General features: G+C 38.0%; 1 long non-coding RNA gene across 1 annotated transcript in view; it reads right to left on the reverse strand.

Annotated features, from left to right (window-relative positions):
- Window positions 1-8,372, reverse strand: part of LOC110841560 (uncharacterized) — a 39,276-nt gene extending 30,904 nt beyond the window's left edge. Inside the window, exon 1 of the long non-coding RNA XR_002547225.2 lies at window positions 8,173-8,372. This is a non-coding gene — a long non-coding RNA (uncharacterized LOC110841560). The remainder of the gene's footprint in view (window positions 1-8,172) is intronic.
- Window positions 8,373-12,410: the final 4,038 nt, after the last annotated feature.

Here is a 12,410-nt window from a genome sequence, read left to right on the forward strand (position 1 = left end):
CTACCACTGGGAAATTCTCGTCTGACAGCTATAACGCGGGAGTCGAAATCATACCGAATGTACTTCCATCTTCAAGCAGATATTCATAAGTTGCCTGAGGCATTCGCAGTTAACGGCACTCACCAGGGAACTTCCGTCATGGGATGAACGGAACAATGGACGATAATATTCGTTCACTAATATGAAGATAAGTGCAATATGAAACATTAATATCGGAGTTAGTCACGACTACATAAGGTTAGCGTCACATTGACTTTTATCTGATAGCATAATAATGTTGTTATTGTTTATAAACTGAATAATACAAAAGAAATAACGGGCGATTATAATCGTTTCATCTGCGGAGAACTGAGAATTAATGTCCGTGAAATTTGTTTTTTGTTTTTTTTATTATAACTTTTGTTCAATGATATGCGTTCTCGCCTTCAGAAATGTCCCCCTGATGCTGCAATAGATTTATCATGGAAAAATATAAAGTTTCGTGTTACGAAAGTCTTTCTACGTTGGTACGAAATTCACAAGTCGACTGAGTAGGACTCGTGGTTTGTATTCCAGAATTTCTGAGTTCAAACTTCGACCAGGTGACCGGTTATTTACCGAAGTTATGAAATCGGAACGTCGTATACATTGTAGGTATAATTCATGTAACTCACATCACAGAATCCAACACACGTTTGCGAGAGAGATGAATATTTGTGACCTAAAGAAAGGAATTATTTTGGGACACGAAAATATCAGTCCCGCTATAGAACATTTCTCGCGACTTCCTACATTACTCGAACAATTTTCTACAACAACAAATAACCAAGAAAGCTAATAAGTTCAATCTGAAGTTTTACGTTTTGTTGAACGAGCGACCCGCGGGTAGCAGTCTGCCGACCCCTATAGTGCGTCACGTACAAGCTAAAAATTTTGTGTGAGTTTATCGTCTCCATTCTGAGAGTCTGGTAATATCCGGTTGTAAATATGTGAGGGTAATGTTTAATGTGACATGTGAATTAATTTAAATACTACCAGTAGCCCAGTTCACTAAAATCGTGCACAGGAGCTCTCTAATTTGACATCAACAAAAGACCCCGAATGAACAATTAATACGTAGTAATTAAGGAGCTATATAGGATTAAATCTACTTGAATTCATGTCTCCATGAAGATCATTACATAGGAGTAGACTCAATTTGTATTTGCCTCATGTTAATTACAAATGTATTCGGTAACAAAATAATATATCGATTAACATTTATGCATCTGGATACTTTAGTAAACCACAATTAATAGGATATAAACACAAATGTATTAGATTTTACACAGACTCCCCCTCCGTTAATTTCGCAGACAACCTGCGTATAAATGTTGTCTGATGATATGTTCTGAACAGACGTTTCTACAATTAGTAAGGCATTGCTCCAACGTCTTTTCTAAAATATTAACGACGTTGCTGTCTAAATATTTGAGTTAAATTGCTGTTTGTTTCAGTAAATCTCTACACTTTGGGCTACAACCAGGAATCACAAACTTTCAAGATCTAAGGCGACACTCCTTCTTGTCAACTACAGGTCGGAATTTTTTGGAAAAGCTATACGAACAAGTTAACATTATTTTTAACAAACTTGTTGATTTGACATTATAATTTACCATTAACTTACAAATATTACACGGTTCTTCATTATCATGCAGTCGTACAGCATTACAAAAATTTGTGTCTGCCTCACGGAACATAACGGCAGACCACAGATTGCGAACCTCTAGACTGTAATTTAATCTGAGTTCCATTCCGTGGGATGAGAAGTAACTCATACAAGATCAGTACTGACGTGTTCATTTTCAGTAGCTCGCAAGAGGGCGATATAAGTTATCTGAAAATTATTTCACATTGAAGTTAGGCTTCTCGTTTCTATATGAGACACAAGGTCCAAATATTATTCATAGTTCAGAAATCTGTCACTTATTTTCCAAGCCTTAAAAGTGATATTTCGTCTTATGATTTTTGTGTCTATCTTTTACGTAAAGAATTGCGCAAAAGATTTTTCAACCTTGAGTTCATACCAGGAGGTGATAGACAATATAAATCCAGTGCACATTTCCCTGTCTTGTTACCGGTTAACCGGGTATGCGTGCACATGCCATATACGTCGATCGACTATTGTTAAGTCGACCCGGACTTGTCGTGTCTTTGCTACCATTCTACATATCGAAGCTCTTGTCGCCAACAGCGAAAGAATTGGAAGGAGCTACAAGCTCATCCTATTCACTCATTTAAATCTTGTGACGAATATCTGATTAACGCAAACATAATTCACATTTAAATTCCTAATATACCTAAGGTTTAAGAACTATCATTCAGAATAGAATCAAACTTGTACAGTTCGGAGAGGAGATTCAGCGTAAAATTTTGTAATGCGACAAGACTTTGTGGTAAACAACAAGGAAGAACACAATAGAAACAAAGAATTCTAACAGAACATGTGAACGGAGAAACTGTATTTATTACCAGACTAATACTAATTTAATATTATTTAATTTATTTATTTTCCCATTAAAAAGTTTCGCTGCGATAACAAAGCACAGGTTAGTAATTTAAAGACAAAGGCGTTGATTTAAGATGATAATGACAATAATAACAACCATTCTCCGTCTATGCATATAGAATAATATTAATATTAAAATATAATGCTGAACTCAATTCCCATAACTATTATAAAGAGAGGAATGTTTTTCACATATGTACTCAAAATCTATTCTACCTAAGGCTAGCATTTTCTGAAGCCAAACGAAAAGAAAAAAATCTAGTTTTAATAAAACGTTCTCTGATGTACTGTCATTAAAGGAATTAATGGAAAGACGACATAATAGTTCAAGCGAAATTGTTCGAGGTGTGTAGAACTGGATCCACCGATTATGGCCGCTGACCTTGTAGGGAGAGCCCAGTATGCGGACCACTCATTGAAGGAAGGAAGGAAGGAGTTTCCGTCGGTCAGTACAGTCTGTGTCAGTGTAGCAATGTAGAAGCCAGATAAATGTTGTCTTGTGACTGTGCTGGGTTAAACACATGCCACCTGTTCGTTGCAATCTCCTTTCTGGTCGTTGATAACGCCTCAGACAGACAAACCACCGACGTCTTAATCAAAAGAGGACGAAATGAAAGCCTGGCTATTGGAAAGAAACATCCCATTTTGTGACAACTGTACGACTTCATCAAATTAAACAAATCAAAGCACAATTATTATGTGATTGATCAGATTTTAGCAGACAAAGAACGTCCTGTGCTGAGACTTCCGCCGTACAATCCCAATTTAAACCTCATTTAAATTACTTGGGCAGTTCAAAAACAATGGGTTGCAAGCAAGAACACAACATTTAAAATTAAGGTCGTCGAGCATCTGTGTCGCCAGAGATTCGAAGAAATTGGGCAAGAGGAATGGGGTAATGTATGTCAGCATGTGTAAAAACTAGAAAAAATTAATTATTAACAAGAAGGCATAATTGAAGACTCTATTGAACGTATTATAATTGAAGATAATTTAGTGGACAGCATCAGAGGTAGTGATGAATCGAGTGATGTCAGAAAGCGATGGTCTGTGAGGAGTGGGAGAATTGGATGAGGACCGAAGATAATATTATCTAATACTCTCTGCAGTGATAGTTTTCTAGTGATGTGTAGTGTAGTGAAATCGACTTTCCTGTGTTACATAACGCGGTGATATTTTATATGGAGTGTACTGTACGCGGCCTGCTATCATCCTTTCCAGTAATCTACTGGTAAGTGACTCGCTCCGACGTTCCAATTCACAAAGTTCAGCGGCCAAACACTCTGGAAAACAGTAACACGAAAACATGACGCGGAAATTACTGTTCGTACGCACGTTTTGTCTCAAATTTTAAACTAATCTTAATTAAATCTGTCGCTTGTCGTCTACACTGAAAGTTACGTTAGTGTTTCTTTATATAAGCCCAACTTTACATGGGCGTCATTTTGAGTACAGATATGAAAATATACGTAATTGCTATTGTCATCTTCTGTTTGAGACATCTTGCTAAAGGTCCATAAAAAGGTCCATTTGAATTATTTATCATTTTGAAGCTTTATATAATTATATACACCTGAAGATAGTTCTTTTAGGAACTGAAACATGTCGTGAAACATGAAAAATGATGGTGTAATGTAAATCGAATATTTCGATAAAGAACATCATTTAATATTTTAAATATTTTAAATGTTAACTATTGTAATATTTTAATATTTAACAAGAATTTATTGTGATTAGACGGACAAGATTTAATATATATCCATAAGAAATGTTTAAATAATCTCAAGGAAAGGTTATGTATCATGATTGCCTTCCCAACAATATTTTTGTATCTGAAACAAATGAACATCACGACCATTGAGACACGTCAATGAACTTAATTGGAAATTGTTCTCCATCGGATTAAGTTTTTCCATTGAAGAGATGATACCGGTTTGAAAACCTGGAAGGAAAAGGATTTAAAATGTATCTTAAGGAAATAGGATAAGTGGTTGTGTATTTGGTTGTTCTAGCTCAAGTCAGGAATCAGTGGCCGTCTCTCGTGAGCACTGGAACGAAACCTTGTTCCATAAAAAAGGAAAATATCTTGGCCGTCAGAGTGACTTTACTCCACTGAACTAGTGCAACAAATTGTAATGACTGGTATTCGTACGCACTTCCATATCCAAACAAGGGACGGATTGAGGGCATAAAGCGAAATTGAGAAAGAAATATGGCGAACAAAAAGTGAGCGGACAAGAAAATTGATTGCATAGCATCCGTCAGCAAGATCACTCTGGCAGGATTTTGTAGCCCAGTTTTTTGTGTAGCGGTTTAACTTCACTGGTCAACAAACAGGTTGTAATCATAAAGAAAAATACTTTTAATATAATGCCTCATAATTCAAGATGTTTAAACAAAGATCAGACAAGCCGGAGAATTTTGAAACGAATGTCATACCACAGAACTGGGTATATTTTTATATGTTACATTAAAAGCAGTTGTTATAAAAACATGCTACAGTGGAGGACTACCTGTTCATACATCTTCCCTGTGACAATTTAAAAGCATTTCTGCAAAGTTTGTGATATTATTAAGGTACAATCGTTTTTAATCTCTGTGAGTCAGAGATTAGAGGCTTCTTTCCTCTCATGGTTTAGCGAAACCTGGAATGTTTCTTGATTTCATGTGGTTATTATTATTATTATTATTATTATTATTATTATTATTATTATTAGTGTTCTGTCTGACGACAGGTCCATATGAACAGGATCCTTCCATCCTTTTCTCGGACTGGGACCTGTTCATATACGTTCTTGGCAGATGATCCAGAAGTGGTTTGCCATTGCCTTCTTCTGTGTGTGTGAATGGAGTAATTGTTGGGATGCCACGGAGGAAAACTCCGTGTTGCCTAGACCACGGCCTTGCCCAACACAAGTTATAAATTCGGGCACCGCCGGGAATCGAACCCGAGACCCCAGGATTACAAGACCAGCGTTCTAACCTAACCTAACCTAACCTACCCTATTATTTATTTAGTGTTCTGTCTGACGACAGGTCCATATGAACAGGATCCTTCCATCCTTTTCTCGGACTGGGACCTGTTCATATACGTTCTTGGCAGATGATCCAGAAATGGTTTGCCATTGCCTTCTTCTGAGTGTGTGAATGGAGTAATTGTTGGGATGCCACGGAGGAAAACTCCGTGTTGCCTAGACCACGGCCTTGCCCAACACAAGTTATAAATTCGGGCACCGCCGGGAATCGAACCCGAGACCCCAGGATTACAAGGCCAGCGTTCTAACTGCTAGACCACCTCATCTTATTATTTATTTAGTGTTCTGTCTGACGACAGGTCCATATAAACAGGATCCTTCCATCCTTTTCTCGGACTGGGACCTGTTCATAGACGTTCTTGGCAGATGATCCAGACGTGGTTTGCCATTGCCTTCTTCTGTGTGTGAATGGAGTAATTGTTGGGATGCCACGGAGGAAAACTCCGTATTGCCTAGACCACGGCCATGCTCAACACAAGTTATAAATTCGGGCACCGCCGGGAATCGAACCCGAGACCCCAAAATTACAAGGCCAGCGTTCTAACCGCTAGACCACCGTAGCTGAATTTCACGTGGTATTGAGGTTAATTAAAAACCAAGTTCAGTCCGCAGTTATATTTTAGATATATTATCATATCAGCATATTAGCCTGGATTTGATTCCTATACTAAAAAATTCGTCTTATGTTTCAACTTACACGTTTCATGTCCTACCACGCCACACAGCTGTAACCTAAAGACAGCAATATTCGGATTCAACGCCATGAAAGTCTTAAATCATACTTGTTATGACAATATTTACCTCAAATGACCAAAGATTATCAATAAAATTTTAGTCAGGACATAATTTAGTTAGTTATTCATCTGCCTATCACATTACAACTTAAAATCACAAACGTGTGTACAAAGGAAAAATCAGAGTGAAAAATAATCTGAGTGGTTTAAAATATTAATTTAAACCGAAGTAAACATCGTACGAAAATAAAATTTAACTCAAGGAAAACTTAAAACGAACTGTCGGTTATCCAAAGAAACAGAAAGCCTTTACATGACAGTAAAATGTCGTTCACAGTTGGAGTTACGTCAATACTAACACATCCTTAAAAATACGCATCGGATTTCTCTTGATGTAATTACAAAACACATTGATAACTCATCTTCGCGCTGGACCCAGGTCCAGAGTCAAATGATTGACAGTACTGTTACCTACGTTCGATATTTTGGCTAATCTGACTGAAAATTTTGTCATTTTTCCTATTTCCGTCCAGCCAAATCCTAAGACCTATTATGTTTAAATCTTTACACCTTACAAATTATCCTCAACGTGAAATCTAATAAGTGTCGTTAAATAAACTGAGACACAAATATTGTACTGGAGGCGAATTTCGCTCTTCGTACTCTGAAGTTTCTTCATTAAAATCTGATTGAAGATATTTTCTCAGTTTTTCCGTTCCTCCGTGTTAATTACGAGGTTGGGTAAAAAACAGGCTACAGCCGTCTGTATCTTCAGAACACAATTTAAAAATTATGTAGTTGATATAAAGTGTTGCTAAATACATTATGCCCAGTAACATATCTGTTAATGTGAAATTTACCTTGTAGGCTTTGTGCACATTAATTATAGTCCGTGGGAGAGGTGAATGTAGTTAGCGAAGTAACAAGGATGACTGGGTGTCTATCTATTCCACCCCCTTCTAGGGTACACCCAACTGGAGTCCCACAAATTCCGGGGGTTGTATCCCCAGGTTTAGAACCGTCGGATCGACATTATTATCGTTCACTACAATATACAGTAGATTCGAGGTTAAAAGTTCTTGAAGCTTCTCGCCTTCACGGGCTGGTGCTTGGGCACAGGGGTAGATTTACGTATTCCGCATCCATGTTTATACAGATATTACTGGCGTAATGTCTTTGAACAACCGTGAACATTGACCAAACTCCGCTCCCGAAATTAGACCGAGAACAGATCTCAGAATTCTACTATTTTCCAAACTCAGTATTCATTCTTTACTCTCACACCGCAGAAAATTCATTTTCATTACCTCAAAACTAAGCAGGAACACGCACAAAATTACAGAACATCGCTAATTCAGGTGGTTCAGGAAAAGATTATTTTATTTTCGGAATATAACACGTGTGAGTTATTTAAACTTCGTTTTATATCCTAAATAAATTGGTTGTAAATAGTCATTCTGACTGAGGAAAACTGAGTACTTGGCAGACCGTGGTCGGACAGACTGCAATAACGTAATGTTTTTTTACAAAATTTCGTGTTAAACAACTGGTTCAAAACACACCAACAAGCACATGGATAGCTTAGTAACCTCATAAACCTATTTTATTACTTTGAAGGTAAAATGAGGGATACTTTAAACAGTAAACTTTAAGATGTACAAAAACATAATTTTAATGTTGTTTTCCACGGGTGTCATACTTGGTATCTCAGGCTAAATGAATAACATTGATTGAGAACACTGTGCTTACCAAATATTAATATGGAATGTAAGGTCTGAATCCACGTGGCTAGATGTAGGAACAAGTCGCGCGTTCTTGGGGGTCGATAATAAACCATAACAGCCGGATAATTTCTAGACCAGATAAAGCTACTTACCTGTCTTCTTCAAAATATTTCCGGTCTCCTTAAACTGCTGGTACCAGGCGCGTGCTCGGGTTTTGATGGTAGCGTCTTATAATCCGTTGTTCCGAAACGTCTTCGGGACCTGTATAACGATTCCGTTTCTATAAACCTCTCCACACAACATGCCTGCTCCTGCGGGTTCATGGCGACTGACCTATTTCACAAAGACGAATATGCGATGCGGTGGAAGACAACGGGTGCTGCCATCTACCAGGAACTCGGTAAAACTACAAGAGTTTATTTCGCAGATGACGCTCGAACAGTGTATCCGTGTATTTTCATCAAGGTTTTATTCAAGAATATTTTTGTAAATTATATACACACTCATTTCTTCTAGTGTCAAGTTGGATTTCGCTCCACGAGCTGGTTTTTTGGTTAATCAATAAATACACTTCAGTATATAAAAACTTTAAGATGTTATCAAACAAATAAAATTTAAGATCACGACATCTTATCGGAACACAGATTGTATTACAACACAAAATTTTAGAAAAAGGTTCTACATTTTAATTATCTGTCATTTTAAGACTATGAAGTTATTAATAATAAGTTATAATTCATAATGAATACGTGGAAATCTTAACAAGATTTTAATGAGGGGATATGATTAAATAGAGGAAGTAAACACAGATAAGTTTTTACAAAACAACTACATTTATTATTTTACTCTGTGAAAGTGAAACGTAGATCTCAGGATACAGTCCACTTAAACGATGTGACTACAGGGTGTTTACAAGTTCAGACAGGGTATTAGAGAAGAAATACATTTATTTTATATGATAACAAATTGGACACAGCATTTAAACAGATTAAATATTAACAAATTACCTTCCGAACCAACGCCCAAGATAAAGAAAAGATGTTAGTGGACGTTATAAAAGATGAACTGAAGCCAGAAAAAGACTGTAAGCTTGTACTTGGAAGGTAAAATAAATAATAATAAGAATACTGACAGTAAGTAACCACAACCTTTCATCTGTTTGAGAACTGTGTAACAGATGGCGGTAATTATAAGCTAGGCTACGTTTTTTAAATTCACTACACTTGGGGCATAATGAACATTGTCAAACTGAAATCATAAGACAAAAAACAACGTGTAAAGAATAGGTTATTGTAATTAAGGTGGTGCAGGCTGTCCGAAAAAATCATGTTGCGTGTAAGCGGTTATGCACGCAAAGCACAAAGGCTCTTGTGAAATAACCACCCACAAATACTCCTGTACAATCTAGTTCAACGCCTCACTCGCTTGAATGCACCGGGCCGGTTAGCTTAGCGGTATCGCTAAAAACCTGTATTCGTGAGGAATCCAGATCAAATATCGGCTGATACAATTAATGTTTGCAGATTAATTTGTACACTACACTGATCTTTGCAGGTGTTAAGAATTCATGTAGCTAAACCTCCACTTCCCCATACATCTCCATTTCTCGGTGCTTAATTAACTATCATGGACAAATTTTCTTCAGGTGTCTTCCGAATATTTATAATACCAAACAAATTATTAGTAAATATTTTTATTTGGACAGGGTAAAAATTGGGATGACTGCAGTTTGTGATTGGTTAGCACTGTAAACTGAATGAAGAGTCTATAAGCCAAGGAACATACATTTCAACCCCATGATATCACATGAGACGAGAAAATTCTTGAATATTTAAGAAGGCTATTACATGTAAGACTTGAGGTTCTCACAGCGGTGAGTATGAAGATTTCCGTCTTCTGGGTTGTTGCACTGTGTAGACTGGTCGATGTTAACCAACGTTTCTGAGGTCATACTGCCTCCATCATCAGGGTGATCAGGCCCTGATGACGGAGGCAGTATGACCTCTGAAACGTTGGTTAACATCGACCAGACTACACAGCGCAACAACCCAGAAGACAGAAATCTTCATACTCATCGCCCTGATGATGGAGGCAGTATGACCTCTGAAACGTTGGTTAACATCGACCAGACTACACAGCGCAACAACCCAGAAGACAGAAATCTTCATACTCATCGCCCTGATGATGGAGGCAGTATGACCTCTGAAACGTTGGTTAACATCGACCAGACTACACAGCGCAACAACCCAGAAGACAGAAATCTTCATACTCATCGCCCTGATGACGGAGGCAGTATGACCTCTGAAACGTTGGTTAACATCGACCAGACTACACAGCGCAACAACCAAGAAGACAGAAATCTTCATACTCATCGCCCTGATAACGGAGGCAGTATGACCTCTGAAACGTTGGTTAACATCGACCAGACTACACAGCGCAACAACCAAGAAGACAGAAATCTTCATACTCATCGCCCTGATGATGGAGGCAGTATGACCTCTGAAACGTTGGTTAACATCGACCAGACTACACAGCGCAACAACCCAGAAGACAGAAATCTTCATACTCATCGCCCTGATGATGGAGGCAGTATGACCTCTGAAACGTTGGTTAACATCGACCAGACTACACAGCGCAACAACCCAGAAGACAGAATTCTTCATACTTATCGCCCTGATGATGGAGGCAGTATGACCTCTGAAACGTTGGTTAACATCGACCAGACCACACAGCGCAACAACCCAGAAGACAGAAATCTTCATACTCATCGCCCTGATGACGGAGGCAGTATGACCTCTGAAACGTCGGTTAACATCGTCCAGACTACACATCACAACAACCCAGAAGACAGAAATCTTCAGGGCTATTACACTTTTAATGACTCTGATACATGAAGTATGGTAGTTGAGAGAACGTCGTTAAATAAACTAATCAGCGGACGAGCGAGTGTCCTTTCATAGTCTGAGAAGCATTAGTAATAAGTGAGTGTATAAATATGAATGAAAGGCAGACATTGTATTTCTCCCAGTGACAGCGAATCGTGGATGACAATGTGCGTTAATAAATACATCGCGGGCCGCTGTCTGCGTCCTCTTCATATAAGGACAGTATATATTGCCTGTTAAGACAGCTGAAAGGCAGTCACCTTCTTTTGTGTTTTCCTCAACAGGCAGCTCGGTCCGCGTAGTGTTGGAACGTACCGTCTGCAAGAGGGACTCCGGCTAAGGTCTGACGTCTTTCGCTGTCTGTCTCCGGCTCGAAAGACTCAGCAATCTGGTTAGGGGTCTTTCTCGGGTACTCCGTAGACGAGTTTCACGTACAGGGCACAGGGGGTGTGTTGCAAATTTGTCAATTGCCTCGCGGAGTGAAACACTGAACTACCGGAGTACTGTGACTGAGGCAGTTTCAAAATCTACAGCCTACTTGTAAAGAATAATGTGATAAAGGCTCCTCGACGGAACATAGGACATATAAAATAAGTTTACATCTTGCCATCTACATGAGTCAGTATGCAACATCGTCTCTGACGTCAACGGAAGAACACAGAATGAGTGAATGATAATTTTTTTCTGAGATTAATAGTTGGATTTGAACGGTGAGATGAGAGAAATTTAGAGAAAACTACACAGTGAGGAGCTTCGTACTTTTCACCAAATGATTACAGGGATAAGATCAATAAGGTTGAGATGGGCAGCCCATGTAGAACGTATAGATGAGGAATGCTTACGAAATTTTGGTCGGGAATCTTGAAATATATAAATCACGTAGGAGGCCAAGGCGTATATAGAATAAAATTAAAGTGGATATTGAAATTATGTGAGGGTGTAGACTCTGAATTCACTGAATTACGATGTGGCAAATTGACGTGATATTTTACACACGGAGAAAACTTTCGGGTAACAGGAGAGAATTTTGTTACTGACTTCTGAAGATTTACTGTTCTATTGGCATGTCTCATTTTAATCAAGCACTTCGTTTTCATATTATTTTAGAACGATCTACATAAAATGTTTATCAGTACGCCAAAGCAAAGTCATTTCGCTCAATTTGCGTATTTATATTTTATATATATATATATATTTTACCATCAAAGTGCCAGAACGGAATCCAAGAATAAGTTTACGATAGATCACATACCAGCAGAAAAAATACTATAAAAAATTAGTAGAAAGGGAAATTTTTTAATGTTCTTTAATTACGCTTTGTATCATTTATTCGTTTCTTCCTTAATTCCCTTGTTTCATTCGTTCTCTTTCATAATTTCATTCCCTCATAATATTAAGACCTTTAGCAGTTGTTGAAGTTTTGGGTCATTCGCTCGTCTGTTCGATTTTCTCTTAAAAATTCGTCTAATAACATCTGCAGATGAAACAGAATTTAGCCCAGAAAT

This window comes from Zootermopsis nevadensis, unplaced genomic scaffold (assembly GCF_977971745.1).
Source record: "Zootermopsis nevadensis isolate Lab colony 2312 unplaced genomic scaffold, Znev_1.0 Znev_ptg000022l, whole genome shotgun sequence".
NCBI classification, from domain to species: Eukaryota; Metazoa; Arthropoda; class Insecta; order Blattodea; family Termopsidae; genus Zootermopsis; species Zootermopsis nevadensis.